Below are 16264 nucleotides of genomic sequence, written 5' to 3'. Positions count from 1 at the left end.
TGTAAATGGCAGTTGACAGATCTTAAAATAAATTAATAAAAATAGAATATCTTTGGTCGATAAAATCGGCCAAATAGCACACCCAATTTAGATATACCATACAGATAGTCCTCATGACGTCAGTTGCTTCAGTGCTTAAACTAAAAAAAAATAATAATAATAATAAATAATAATAATAATAAATGTAAATAAAAAAGGAAGGAACTTCTCAAAACAATTGGCTATTAAGCATTAGAAGTAGACACCAGTTTACCACCACAATGTTAATAGAAATTAACTAGAGTTTATTCCACTTGCAATCGTTTTGTTGCAGGAAATACAGCTGCTAGCTGATATCAGCTAAGTAGGCTTATCTAATACGATAACAGCAAGTTAGTTAATGTACGCAGTGCGCTAAAAATATGTGGAGTGATGAGCAAAGCAGTTTTAATGGGGTATGGCAATACTAAACTATACTTGTTGTTCCTTTTTTACGGTGTTTTAGCCGCATCAGCAATTTAAAACATATTTCACCGTTTATGTTATGTTTGTTCTGTGGCCGGTTCGCCTGGTTATTGGGTGAAAATCTGTTTCCAGAAAAACAACCCTTGCCTGAGACCAACAAACTCAGCCACGGAATGAAAATAAAAAAAAACATTTCTCGCTTTAGTGATGGGATTAGAATCCCGCCTTTTTCTATGCAGTGAGAATGACTTTTCTTGTATATATTGTGCTACTCGCGAGATAAACCGCACACCCTACTAACTGAACAGAAGCGACAAGTAGCAATTAAATTCAGAACTTTCAACAGAGCAGATCTTGATGAAACTTGATCCTGCTGTTATATTCTACCAGAACGTTCGAAGTATAGCCAATATGCTGCATACCTTACAGTCCCTCCTTATAGCTGAAGAATACATTGCTTTGTGCCTATCTGAAACATGGCTACATGCAGCCAAACAAATTGCCTAACTTTCCATAGCACATAAATATAATATCATAACAAATTACTGAACCCACAAGAAAGGTGGTGGTGGGGTGATATTATGTGTCCGCAAGCGGCTTCATATCACCCATGCGTGGAGGAGCGACTCAAAACATTTTGAGGCCTTGAGCATCTCAATATTAGATAAAAGTAGTCAATATCCAGAATACCAGGTGCAGCTTGTGGTAATCTACATGCCCCGAGATCACAGCTCAGAAGATAGAGTAGAGCTGTACTATTGGATCATGACTCACAATAAAGTCACTTCACCTATCATCATTTTGGGCGACTTCAATTTGCCCCTCCCCGAGTTCAGTAATGAGAAGGAAGAGCTCACGAACCTGTTATCAGGAATTGGTCTGAAAGAACTTGAAACATCACCAACAAGAGGATCCCAGCGGCTAGACCTCTTATTTCAGAACATTGTCGGAGTGATCAGTGCTCCCTCCCAAACAAAAAACTCTTCGGACCATTCACCTTTTGTTATTGGCTCCCACTGCTTTGGGCATCACCCAGCATACTTTCATTCAACACATAATGGGGGTTCAACCACAACCGAACTCCTTCAAACATTTGGTAGAATACAACGCGCTCTGAATAGTGGAGATCAACTAGATGTAATTTTTATGGATATTTCTTGTGCATTTGACAGACTCCCCATCAAAGCCCTTCTAAAAATCTTGCATCACTATCACATGATCAGAAGCCCCCTTCTTGATACAGTTGCAGCTCTTCTCACCAGCAGGCAAACACAAGTTTTGCATGACAATACAGTCCCATCATACACCCTGAACAGAGGACTCCCTCAGGGTGGAATCGTTTCTGCTTTACGTTTTGCTGTTGCCATTGACCCCTCTCTGGCACGACATGACAATTTCCTATCGTATGCAGACGACCTCAAGATGTTCATTCCTTCCAATGATGGTCGCAATTCACAGTTAATTGCAAATGCTGCTGCTACCAGACAACTTGAAGACTTTGCCATGTTCCTAAATGACATTGGACTTGCCCTAAACCCGAAAAAGATCGCTCAAATGTCATTCACTATGAAGAGGCTGAAGAATGATATCAGTATTTTCTTCAATGGGCATCCTGTTCAGAGTGTGCAACAATACAAAGGAACCTTGGTATGATATGGGATGAAAAACTCACCTTTGCCCCTCACCTCGCAGAGACAAGAAAGAAAACCCTTGGGACTCTGTGGCGTGTTAAACAGGAACTGAAAGGGATTCGAAGTTCTACTCTCGTAACACGCTATGTAGTGAGATGTGTCTCTCCCATCGCCCTTTATGCCTTCCCTGTTCGGTCTTCCGCGCCAGTTGAAAATCTCAGGAGGTTCCTGACTGTGGAATATTGGATCATGAGGTGGCTTAACCGCTACCAGGGAAACACGTTTACCACCTCTAGAAATACCCTTCAAGAAATTCTAGATTGGGTGCCCTGACAACTGAGTCTATTGAAAGTGAACATTTCTACCCTCTCAAAACTCATCAGCAAAAAGATGGAAATCCCTAGCATAGCTGAGATTGTCTTTCACCACACAAATTGTAGCAGACCCCGTCGACATATCCAAACTACAATGCAGCCACCCAGGAACAAGATAAAATCTGTTGACCGGATGTTTCCTTCCAATACCATAGGTATGTTCCTCACAAAGGACATTTGTGGCCGATTTCATGAAGAAAAGAACAACCAGATTGAGATTGTGCATTGCGTGTACACCATCCTGCGCAATACCTACCAGATCGATATTGGTAAAAGAAAGGTTCAGACCAATTAATAATACATCTCAGGAATGCTGTGTACCGGATGTCAGCTGCTGACCTCTAGCAGTTGCCTCTCGAAAGGAAAAGAGTCCATTGTCAAAGTGAGCCCAGATCCCGATAAAAAACAGACAGAATTCTCAGTTTCCATTAAGAATGAAACCCAACAACCTTTCCTTCCTGAACAAAATAATTCCAGCATGAGCCACGCCTTAACCCCTTGGAGATGTCTGGTATGAAAGAACCAACTGTGTTTTTTCCCTTGATCCGAGGAATCAGTGAACTCTCCTATCAAAAGTTCAGTTTGTCCAATTCCTTATATTTATGTAAATGTCAATTGTACATATTTCTACAGATCAATACTGTCATTATTATTTTTTTAATTGTAATTATTTTATGTTGGTTCCTTTTTTTGCACCTTTATAGCTTGCATGCTCTTCTAGGGGTGTTTGTAAAAAGCAATAAACTGAATAAATAAATAAATAAAAATATTTTACCAGCAAAAAGTATTGCAAAAGTAATATTTGAAATCTTAGAACATTATGGCTTGATCTAACTGTTGATTTTCACACCCTGAAAGTTTAAAAAGCATTTGAAAGGGATCGCTTTCATAACAAAGACGTGACCGAAGCTGCTCAACTTGTCTTTACATATAAACAGTTCGTCCAAGTTATAACAAATTCTTCAACAATGTTGAAACTCTTGTACTGAAAAGAAAATGAGTATTGCATCGAAAACCAGTACCATTTTGAATAATATTTTCTGTAGTTTTTCAAGGGTTATTCAAAAAAGAAATATTTTTTGAATAACCCTTCTATGTATCCTTCAAATTTCTGATTTTACTGGTTCTGTTCATATACATGGAGAAACAATGGAAGTATTTGACGTTCGTGGATATGAAAAGATATCCTTCATTTGAATTGTACACGCCTTTCATGAATTGGAAATGAACTTTTATTGCGACTATTTACATTTAATATATGCGCCATTGGAGGCAATTGATGATTCTTTCTAGAGATAGGAGGCACAGATTGGAGTTTAGCGGATGTTTCCGAAACCTCGCATCTGATTTTCATCATACAGAGAGTACAGGAACTAAATTATCAACTTTGCAATTTTCCTGATGTACGTACATTTCTAAGCTGTGTTCATGTATGTCTTCTGCTAGTGTCCTGAGTTCCTCGTACATGGTAATACATATTTACTGCGTGCAAAGTGTATAAAAGTACTTGACCCGATAAATATATAATAACAATTCTATTATTTAGAATTACCGTTAATTGAATACAATAAGTGGAAAGTAAAGTTTAGTTAAAAGCACTTGGTATGAATTTATTTCTGCTCTAAATGGAGAATTAAATTTGCAAAATTTCAAACATATATAAGAATAAGAAAAATATCAAACTAATCTGTGAGAAGGTTAAATAATTTGCTTTCGTTTAGCAGTATCATTGTGCGAAACCCAAATGGAAAATGCTTAAAAAATAATTTTAAACTACACAAATTGCAAAATAAATTAAGTGTCTCTGGGCTTGTTTTGCTTTCTAGAAGACTGACTAAGAGATGGGGTCCACCATGCTTTCCAATTGCTGGTGACTCTTAAGTGTTTTTGCGGCTACTCTCTTGGTTGGTCAAGGGCTTACTATATGCTTGACAAACCATAAGCCAAACTCCAATAAACAATCCCATGGAGAATAAGTGGAGGCTGAAAATTTTCATTTTTCAGGTTGTCCGAATGCAGAGTTAATATACTGTTTAAGAAGTTTTTAGGAGGTGGTAGTGCTCATAGGCTTTTCAATTCGCTTTCTGTGCAGAGACAAAACTTTAATACTTTTTGTGCAGTATTCGTTCTGTTGGGTCCCATGGTGCGCTGTCCGTGAAGGTTGACAGAGCAGCTTTAATGCTGAGATCCTATCCTGCAATCACCTGCAATCACCAACAACCAAAAGAACGTCATTAAGCGTGTATTGGTTAATGATTCAATTTGATATTTTACGAATAGCTTCTCTGTTGGAAAGAGCATGCAGTTGGATAGAATGTACACATAATAGTCATATTCTGAGTGCAGAAGATTATTTAAGTAATGTCAGAAGCCTCTCTTCAGAATGGTAAATCGAGTATTCAGTGTCTTTTGCTGACCGCTCTCTGCGGGTGATGGTAGATGGCTATTTCTTCTAACCTTTCCACTAATCTGGTGTTCTCAAAGCTTCAGTTCTTTCTACCACACTTTTCCTCTTGTATATAATGACCTTCTTCCAATGTATCGAAAACCCAACGAGAGTTTTTCTGGTGATAGCACATTGCAATCATCCACCTTCCAGTTTGAGAAAGAATCTTGACCTGCATAAAAAAATTTGTCTTCTCAACTGTCTACTACTAATTCCCGATTGTCCATGTACAATTCCTTAATGAACATGTTTGTTGAAGTTAATCTAGAACTTGCATCGCCTAAACTACAAAGATGCGTGGAATTTAGAAATGTTTCAGAAAAACTCTACATTCTCTGCGACTGAGCGCTCCGTCATTGTCCTTTGTGAAGAAGGGTTCAGTGCGGTTCGTTGCGGTTTTTCCATGATACCCAACTTTATACAATGTCGTATTTAAAATAACTATGATGAGTATCTCCTCTGTATTAAGTCACAGAGGATATTAAGCAAGGTAAGATACACTATGAGAAGTCTATCGATTCTTCTTTATTTATTCCCCTTCTAGTTTATGACATCACGTCTTTGTATCGATTTCCAATGAATTTAATGCCTATAGGTCGATACAAACCTAATTTACAATATGTCTAGGGTTCCTGAGCGTGAAAATATGATATCTTCTATGAGAAGATGGAACATCCCGTATTTTAGGAGGGAGTTATAGGGTATTCCGATAGTGGTGTGATAATTTACTCCATTATCGACATTCTAGAAAGGAGCAGAACGTTATGCAGTTTTATTAAAAATAATTAAACATCGATTTTCAATTAAAAAAAAACAATAAACTATATTCCATATCCATTCTTTTCATTAAAAAATCAATGTTCAAAAATATTTCTAAATTATGTTCTTCTGCAGTTGCGTCGTGTAGTTCAGAAAGGAATTCCAATGCGAAGCAGGAAGGTCTGGTGCAGTGCCATACGTTTACATGAATAGGAAATATAAATGCATATTCTTTCTTTCTCGTTTCCTCGTATAACTGCCGAGTCCCACCTTTTCGCTGTCGTGTTTTGTTGCCACGCCTCTAATGTCGGTAAAATTTGAATATATTTTTCGTTTCGAAATCGAATTTCCAGCATATTGTTTGATATCTGAATGTGTTATCCGGACGTTATAAATTCGATAAATAACTACATTTTGATTTATTTACTGTATTAAGTGAAACAATCGTAATTTTTGAGCATATTAGAAAATAAAAATTCTGTGAAAACCTGTATAAATAAATGCATTATTTGTTGAGTGATTATACGGCATATTTTCATTTTATTTTCCTCAACAAAACGTAGTTATCAATCACCCACTTATAATGAAAACTCCAGTGTGGTGCGCATGCTGAGTGTCTCTCGAAGTCTTGCCAAACTATACAAAATTTGTACAAATATGCAGCTATTTCGAGTGCAGCCAATATTTGCACTTTATCACATGACCCGATGTTTCTCTTGAATATGTATAGTCTTCGTAACTTAGTTTCACTGGAAACACGCCATTCCTTCGAACTGCGCTGCATGTTTGTGACGATCAGATTTCAATCACTTGTGTAAGCTCCAAAGAAACAATGGCCATGAGGCGTCGGTGTATTCTAACTCTAAATTTTGCGTTATGGTAAATTTACGTGATATATATTCTGAAACGATATGCTTTTGAATAAATTAGTTTTATCTTGGTGTACTAGTATAATTAATTTAAAATCAGTCCTTAGTGAAAATAGCCATAAAAAATTATATTTTAAAGAGAGGAGTTACAGGTGTTGTCTCAGTTTCGGATACACCGTTTATCGCTTTTTTGCTCTCTCTCTGCTTACCAATTACATTATTCTCCATAAGCTAAGCGCCGACCGGGCTAGCCAGGTGGGAAATGTACCTGTCCGGCAACCTAAAAGTTGCGGGTTCGAATCCCGCCTCGGGCTTGGATCAGAGCAAAATGCAAAAACTTTGGGAGGTGCATTACGGCCACAGAAGCCGATGCTTCAACAACTAACAGAAAAATAAAAAATAAAAAAAATAAGCTAACCAAAAATTCAAAGTATTGACTTTAACTGTCAATACTAGAATTGAATAAAGTCACTGAAAAAACGAGAGCTTGCCCTACAAACTAATGTACATGTGAGCTCATCAAGGACTCAAGTATCTCGTGTCCTGCAAAGTGACATACCTTCGATCGGGTCCCCAGAAAAGAATAGTAAAGTGCACACAGCTCTTGTTGAAAGAAATTTAGTAGAAGACTATTCCGGAAAACGGGCAATACTTTTTTGCAAGGAAGATAAGTGGACCAGAACCAGGATGCGTTTGCAGACAGCAGCAATTGAGGGAAGTCAAGAAAGCATTATTATTCATGTGGAGACTAACGATATTGTCAAATACTTAGCAAACATATTGTAAGTACTTGGAAATGTGGACATGTGTTATTGTTAGGGCGACTCCTAGAATGTCAGTTTAAATCCGCCTAGCATTACTGTAGGTTTTACCAGACTCTATAAACTTGGCCAAACTTGGAGTAGAGTCATGTTTGTCTATTTTATGTATGTTGTGTTGTTATGATGTGCTGCCCTTTTGGCTACCTAGAAGCAGCGATCGCCGGGAAGAATGCTTCCAGATACTCGTCCACACCACGGGAAGTGGGGCCAGGTCCAGTAGATGGATCGCATTTAGTCTCTGTTTATGAGACAAATCCCATCAAATATATTTAGCTGCCTTAAATCTTACCTGGAAAACCGATGAATCACAGACAGCACTCCTTTTACTTCTGTATCCAGACCGGTTTACAGGGGCTACCACTAGGGACCCGTCCTGGGGCCGCTCCTCTGGAACCTGGTGCTCGATAAGTTTTTAAATCTGGATATTCCAAATGTCACTACATAGGGACATGTTGATGATCTGATTATGATGCGTCAAGCAGACAGCAGAGCTCAACTGGAGGGCATAGGCAATCACCACACATATGCTACAGGATTTGCCCAAGAGGAATATTCTAACGATCTCAACCGAAAAAACTAACTCATTACCCCTCAGGGGTACTGTTGACCCTGGTAGACCTCCACTAATCAAAATAAATGAGCGACCATCAAACACAAACAGAAACTAAAATATTTAGGAATAATGCTAAACCGGAACTTAAACTTCATCTCATCTCTGTTACCTCAGAACCCAAACAAAGAGGCTCTCTGTCCTGATAACCAAAAACACCAGGACGGACTGGAGACTAAAGAAGAAGGCGTGCTCCCTTCTATACAAAGCTCTCTTCATCCCCTCCTGGCCTATGGTGCAGTCGCCTAGTATCAGAAAGTAAACACAGCAGTCAACAAGAAAAAGCTGGAGTCGATCCATCGATCCATACTAATTACAACAACTAGAGTCTGCTGTACGGTGGGCACCCATACGCTCCAGGTCCTGGCGGGCTTCTTTCCTCTGGACCTGGAGATTGTGCGCTGTGGGCTGCTGCACCAACATTCGAAAGGAAGAACCACAACTTACCTAGATTACACAACAGATCCACAGAAAAGCAAATCCTCAGAAATTAAGAGGTTAAGGGAATATCTGCAATCTATCTGGAAAAATAGATGGACTCTCACCACAAAAGGGCAAGTCACCAAAAAATGTATACCCGATGTCAACAGTGTATATCCTATCTCTCCGTCCTAGTTTTCCCCTGGCTTGAACACCACCTTCCTTCTAACGGGACACGGCTCCTTCAGAAGGAAACTCTAAGAGCTGGGAATCTCCGACAACCCGAGCTGTAACTGCGTGCAGAAGGAAACCTGGGAACACCTTATTCACGACTGTGATAACCACAAGGACCTCAGATATCACCTATACACATACATCAACTCCTTGCTAAGGAACCGAGAAGAAATAATATTGCAAGAAGAAGATAATTACCGGGCTTTCACCAACTTTGCCCGCGAAGTCTTTGAAAGACAAAGATCACTGCCACGTCATAACTAACCTATGAAAACTCAGACGTGACTACCGGAAATGACTAGAAAACTGTGAACCAGTGACCATCTAAAGTAGATACAACACATGAACGTAACGAACTGGATCTGACTTCCTGACTTGGACCTCCACCAGAGTAACGCAAAGATGAAGATTGCAACTTGCACTCGGATCTCCACTGGACTACCACAAGGTGAATATTGCATCTTATGATACCATACAGCCATAAGGCGTCTCGGCTAGGCACTCTGCCTAGGCTGCTTTTTACTCCTCTTTCCCTGGCAAGGGGGGGGGGAGGAGACGGCCTGCTGTCTCCTCGCACTCCTTCCACACCTCTTTCTCCTCTGATGGGGTGCAGATAAATATAGATATATTTGGGTCTAACGGCCCCTGGGATTTCTCCCATCTCCGCATATGTACACTGTATCGGACAAGCCAGGGATTTAAAGTATATGGGTAATGTGGTATTTAGCATGTTGTGCCCTTGTTCATTCGGCCTGTTAGCCGCCGGGCCCCTAATGGGACCCGAGGTTACCATACCTCGCCACGGGGAGCCCGCCCGGGCTTACCTATATAGTACTCTGGCAGGTCCTGCCACCTACTTTCCTGGGATTTCAGTGGCTAGAACCTTAAAAAAAAAAAAGTGCTGTTCGAGGTTAGTTATTAGCATTTGTTAGAATAATTCAGATGCTTGCGAGGGGCTATACGCTGAAATAATATTTTCTATATGCCTAAATGGGTCGGGCAGGAAATTTTGATGTAGTTAAATTTGGACTCGTAGGGCTAATAGGGCTAAAAATGCTGTGAAAGTCAACAGTAAAGGGGGTGTGAAGACTGGAGGGAAGAAAAGGAAGTATGGGGCCGATAGAGAGGATGATCCCGCGATTTCAGTGGAGCAGGCCCGTGCTCCACCGGAGGGAAGATATTTGGGGAAGGGAAGGAGTGGGGGCAAAGTCCCCTCTCCCCACGGGAAGGGAAAGAAAGCACCGTTCAAGAGAGAAACAGTGTATGTTGAGTCATATGACAACAACCTTGGATGTCCTTTAGTCCAGGTGCCCAACAGGGCAAGATGGGGTTCTTCTGGCCTTCTATGGTGTCTTTGAACAAATTGAGTCAGAGTCTTAGTTGTGTTTCCATTACTCTGGGCCATTGAGGGATGGCTGTTGTCTTGTGATTTGTGAACTTTTGGAACACCTCCACTCAAGGGGAGGGTAGGGTCCGTTGTCTTGTGAACAGATTTTGCGCAAAAAGTGTGAATGCTTTGTAGGTCTCTTCGTCTTGTAGAACAATGTCCTCCTGGTTTCGAAGAAGCGAGTGAATCTTGGTGTATAGTTGACATCTGCGGTCCTCGTATTGGTCACACTCGTATACCAGGTGCTCCCAGGACTCCTCCTGTCCACAGGAGCACCGCGGAATAGCTGCGATTCCAAAGTCATATAGCCTCTTTCTATATGAGCCATGTCCGATAAATAGGTAGGTAGTTTTCAGTCCGGGCCAAAACCAGGTTGGAGAGAGTGGATAAACTTGTCCTACATCCAGTATAAACTTCTTAGTAATGGAGCCTTTGTTAGTGAGGTTCCAGCGATTTTGCCATAGTGATTTCACGTGTTGCAAAATCCGTCTGTTCTCCACGGTTTTGGAGTTTGTTAGGTCTGTGGTGCATCTTATATGGGAGACTATTTTTCCTTTGGAATGTTGGTACAGCAACCCCCAGCACGCAATCTCCAACTCCAGGGGAAGGCATCCCACCAGGACCTGGAACGCGTGGATGCTCACAGTGCGGCAAGCTCTTGTCATTATGAGCAATATCCGATGAGTCATCTCCAGTTTTTTCTTGTTGACAGCTGTGCTAGTCTTTGTGTACCAGGCCCCAGCTGCATAGGCTAGTGCTGGGATAAAGAATGCCTTATAGAGGACGCCAAGGGCCCTCTTCTTCAGGCCCCAATCTTTCCTAGTGACTCTGGCCAGTAGGCTCGCATATCTTCTTATTTTTGTTCTCAGGTAGCAGAGATGTGGTGTGAAGCTAAGGTTTCTGTCAAGTATCACTCCGAGGTATTTTATTTCTGTTAGCAACTTTATGGTTTTCCCGTTTATCTTAATCTGCGGTGGGCTTCTAGGGTAAAGGAATCCTTTGAGAAGTATTGAACTTGTTTTTTCTGAGGAGATAGTAAGAGGATTTGTACTAGCCCAATTTTGCAAGTCGCTAGTGGCCCGGTTTGCTATGGTCTCCACTCGTGCCCGGCTGTCAGCCTGCAGCTCCAGAACCAGGTCATCCACATATGCCTGGGTTTTAACATTTGGAACATCCAAATTAAGGAACTCGTCTAGGACCAGGTTCCACAAGAGCGGGGTATGGGTATGCCCTCTGATGGGGTATATAGTGTATAGTGTGTTCGTGTCTAACGGCACCAGGGGTTTCCCCCATCTCCGCGTTGCTTTCATTGTAGGTGTACCAGTTCACTGGGAAGGCCAGAGATTTAAAAGTGTATGGATTTTGTAAGTGTAGTGTTGTGTTTCGTTGTTCTTCTGGCCATTTAGCCGCTACACCCTTGCTGGGGCCCAACGTTGTCCACACTATGCCTCGTGGAGGCAGACCAGGTACCCAGTAATTTTAAGTTTTCACTCTGGCAGGTCCTGCCACCTAATTTCCTAAGATTTCAGTGGCAAGGAAAAAAATAAATAAAATAATAAAAAAAATAATAAATAAAAAATAATAATAATAAATAAATAAAAAAATAATAATAACAATAAATAAATAAAATGAAATAAAAAAATAAAAATAAATAAATAAAATAATTTAATAGTATTGGGAAGTAGTCACTGAAAGGTAGGCCGAAAGGGGTTTTCGTATGCATTTGGAATTTTGACAATTTTTTTTTTTTTTTTTTTTTTTTAAATTTTTACATCGTATGGGGCATTCGCTAGTGTTTAGGCAGAGTAGGGGGAAGACCGAAGACAGGGAGGGGGAGTCAGAAATATGGAGCCAATAGGGAAGGCAACCCCAGGTCAAAGTTTTAAATTTAGACTATGTGGGGTTACGCTGTGAAACTGAACAGAGTAGGGAAGAGACTGAAGGCTAGGGTGAGGAAATAGGAAGTAAGGGGTCGATAGAGGAGGTGACCCCTGTGGTCAGTGGGGCAGGCCCATGTCTCACCAGGAAGAAAAGGAGGGCGAGGAGGGGAAGAGACAGTGAAACCATCTCCTCCCCTCCCCAGGGAAGTGGAAAGAAAGTACCGTGCAAGAGAGCACAGGTATAGCCTGTGGCGTTGGCAGCAGAGCTGCAATGAGGTAAAGTCCATGGTAGGTCTTCTATTTGAGTTCTACTCCTTCTAAAGAGATGTCAACTTCTAGGGTTGTAGGTCTTTCCTGGGACAAGTCCTGTATTTGCAGTTCAGGTTGTTGAGGTTGTGCTTGCATCAAGTCTATCATCAAGTTTTTCGGATTTAATCTTCTTTCATTTAAATAGGAGAAATGCTGGTTGGTGATAAGTTTTGTCTTGATAAGTTTTGTCTTTCGTTGTCATGGTTAGTGGCATTTCCTCTTTTCCTCAGTGAATGGCAATTTGCACCTTTCTTCTCGCGAAGAGGTCCTGAGCGAATCGTGACAATGCTTCATAATCCTCTTCGGTTTCAAGGAGGAGAAATTCTTGTCCTCTTGGAAGATATCTCACTTTTGCAATTAGAATACATCTTAGGTCTTCATATATGGGACAGTCAAACATAAGATGGTTCCAGTCTTCTATTTCTCTACAAGTGCAATTTGGGTTGTCTGTGAGTCTGAAGCCAGCGAGCTTTGCATTGAAGGGGCCATGCCCTGTTATTAAGTACGTTGTATGAAGTCCTGGGAAGAACCATGATGGTGATTTCGGGTATACTCTATTTGTGTGTGGAAAAAACTTGCGGGTGAGCTCTCCTTTGGTGGTACCAGCCCATCTGTTTTGCCACTCCTGTAGCAGGTGGTTCTGTAAGCGTACTTTTTCTGCCTTCCTATTATTAGTGGGATCAGTTGTAAAATTCAGGAAGGTAACTGGGACTCCTTTGGAAAGGTAATAGAGCATTCCAGTTCTAACGATTTCTAGGTCTAATGGGAACGTTCCTGCTATTACTTGTAAGGCTGGTGTACTCACTGTACTGCAGGCGCGGAGGATGGATCGCTGGGTAGAATCCAGCATTCTTCTATTCACTACTAGTGTGGTCTTATCGTACCATATGGCCGAAGCATATGAGATTGCTGGGATGAAAACTGTCTTATAATAGAGTGCCAGCGTTCTCTTGTTGAGGCCCCAGTCTCTACGTGAGACACTGGCCACCAGAGATGAGTAGTTCCTGATCTTCGTTCTGATGTATTTAAGGTGTGGCTGAAAGGATAGTTTTCTGTCTAGGAGAATGCCTAAATATTTCAGCTGTTGTGCCAATTTTATAGTGCTCTCATCAATTTTAATTTGGGGTGGTCTACGTAGGTCGAGAGAGCCTTTAAGGAGAACGGATGAGGGTTTGGCAGGTGATATTGTGAGAAAGTTCTTTGCTGCCCAAATTTGAAGCAGTCGATGGGCATGGTTGGCCAGGGTCTCAAGCTGAGCTCTTGTGTTTGCTTCCACTGTAAGGATGAGGTCGTCTGCAAAACCGTGGGATTTGACTTTTCCCAGATCCATTCTCAAGAACTGATCGAAGACAATGTTCCAGAGCAATGGGCCCGGCACAGACCCCTGCGGACAGCCTATGTAGATCTGTTTTACTATATTCTTGTACGGGGTATTGATCTGGACCTTTCTCTGTGATAGGTAATCTTTTATGGTATTCAATAGATTTATTGGCACCCTGGCCTCCCTCAGCCTACCCAGGACACTGGGCCACCAGAGTGAGTCAAATGCCCCGGCGAAGTCGATGGAGATCAGGAGGAAGTATTTCCTGCTGCATTCCCTCGCTGAAGTGAGCAGGTTTTTCAATGCATCTATCGTGGAGGAATCTGGTTTGAACCCATATTGGTTCACCGCTGGTAGTCCTGCTGCTTCATAGTGCTGGGAAATTCTTTTATGCAGCAATCTTTCGTATAGTTTACTCACCACTGATAGTAGTGCAATGGGTCTATACGAGTCTGGATTCTCTGGCTGTTTGGTTGGGTTCTTCAAAATTAACTTAATATTTGCTGTCTTCCATTCAGTTGGGTATTTTCCTGCTTCCATACAGCAGTTAAACAGATCCAGCAGAAGCTTCGGTGCATATTCAGTTACCTTTTTATCAATTTCCGGCTCGATCAGATCTAAGCCTGGACATTTCTTGGGTTTGATCTCTACGGTGGCTACTAGGAGCTCCTCCCGTGAGAAAGGGGGCTCCTGCTGTGATGTGTCGTGATTTTGGTTTTCTTGGCACAATTGGTGCTGTTCTTGTTGGATTGGTATAGCTGGGTCCTTGAAAATAACGCCGAGAATATTTTCCATTGATTGCTCCCACGTTGTGGTGAGCACACCCTGCAGTGTCCGAGTGGATGTTAAAAACTTCGCCTCTGGGGAGTTTGTTGATGGTGACTTTGTAAACCACCCCCCAGGGATTAGCATTCCCTGTTGTATAGAGCAAGCCCTCCCATGATCTCTTTTTACTTTTCTTGATAGTTTCTGTATAACGATTCCTGACATCTCTGTAGTGCTGCCTAAGCACTTCAACTTCTGCAGCTGGCCAGGTCCTTCGTGCTCTTTGGAAGTCTTTCCCTCTTTTAATTACTTCTCTCCTTAGCTGCTGAATCTCAGGTGTCCACCAGGGAACTGCACCAGGCAGTGGATTTTTTTCTTTTTATAGCTGTTGCACTGGCACTTGTAATAATTTCTGTTACCTTGCGTTGGCATGGGTCAGGATCACTCCATTGGTCCAGCATCTGTTGGTTATTTTCTACCGTTGCAGTCAAGGTGTTCCTGAAGAGCTCCAAGTCTGCTTTACTTATGGCAAATCTGTTATGGAGTTGCTTGATTGGCGGTGTTCTTGTTAGAGTTCTGGTAATTTGAAAGGTTATGACACGGTGATCTGATGTTGTCCATGAGTCTTGCACCCTCCAGTTGGTTACGAACGGTGCAATACTTCCTGTAGCAAGAGAGACGTCAATCGTGGACTCCCAATGGGTGTTGCAAAAGGTCGGGAGCTGGTGTGGCTGATTAAGGACTGAGATCTGGGAGCCGATGAGGAACTCCTCAAGAAGTTGGCCGTTGCCCCGTCTGTCCGGTGTTGTGCTAAACCAGGCTGGCGAGCGGCAGTTTACGTCTGCACCAATTATTATCTTTTGATTCGGTAGTACACCAAGGAGGTGTTGTAAGTAATTAATTGCAAAAGTGATTTCTTCTCTGGGACTACAATATAGTGCGACAATGTAAAAGGCGTCCAGGGCTGTAATAATGGGGGCACAGGCAGCCCAATCCATACAAAGTTGTGTAATTCTGGTAGCAGTAATATGTTGGTTCCTGATTAAGATAGCCGCCCAGGGGGTGTCTACATCCGTATGAATTATCTTGTAGTTCAGGGGATATCCCCTAACACTTTTTGCGTTCAAATATGGCTCCTGGAGTCTGACAATATCAGCATTTTCTTCGTGCACTTTGACACGGATTTGGTCGGCCACTGCTCTGGCCCTCTGCGCATTTACTTGAAAGAACTTAATCATAGCAGTGTTAAACTTTTTAATACGTGTCCCCATAATTGATTCGTCCTTGGTATAAACTTCTGGCTTTCATGTCGGTTGGACACTTGGGATCCCTGATTGAATGGTTGCAGTCTATTCTCAGTGACTTGCAGTTTATGCAAACTGGCTCCTTGGCTTTGTTGGGGCAAGCATTGTAATCATGCCCTTTCTCAGAGCAGTGACCGTAGGTGGGGTGGTTTGCATGCATGTGTGGGAGGTGTGGCCGTATTTGCAACACCCAAAGCATTTGGGCACAGCTATATGCTCCCTGAAGCGGTGGCTTCCCCATTCTATGTAGATCCTGGCTTGATTTTTTATCATCTGCCATGCTTCCGGAGAGAGCTCCACGATCCAGTTTGTACTTGCGCCATTCCTGGATTTAGTAGAGTATCTTGGTATTACTAGATTGTGCGATTCCGTGTCAGGAAGTGTGTTTCGCAAATTCCTCTGATATATTTCTTCTGCTAGGTGTTGTGGTGAGATTTCTTTACTGACTTCAAAAATGGCTATGGACGGTCTCTTTCTTTTGGGTGGCTCAGCTTTCAGTCCAAGGGTTGCAATCTTGGGATTTTTAATGATGCTTTGCACTTCTTTTTCATTCTCTGTTTCAATTACCACTCCCACATTTCTCATCTTTCTAATTCCCTTAATTCTTGTTTGCTTTAAGTCCTCTTTCATGTTGGCTATTATTTTGTTTTTTTATGTCCTCACTAGTACAGGTTTCTTCTGTATCCTTTG

Source organism: Mastigoproctus giganteus, chromosome 11 (genome assembly GCF_048544385.1).
Source record: "Mastigoproctus giganteus isolate SK-2022 chromosome 11, ASM4854438v1, whole genome shotgun sequence".
Taxonomy (NCBI): Eukaryota; Metazoa; Arthropoda; class Arachnida; order Uropygi; family Thelyphonidae; genus Mastigoproctus; species Mastigoproctus giganteus.
This window is presented reverse-complemented; position numbering follows the sequence as displayed.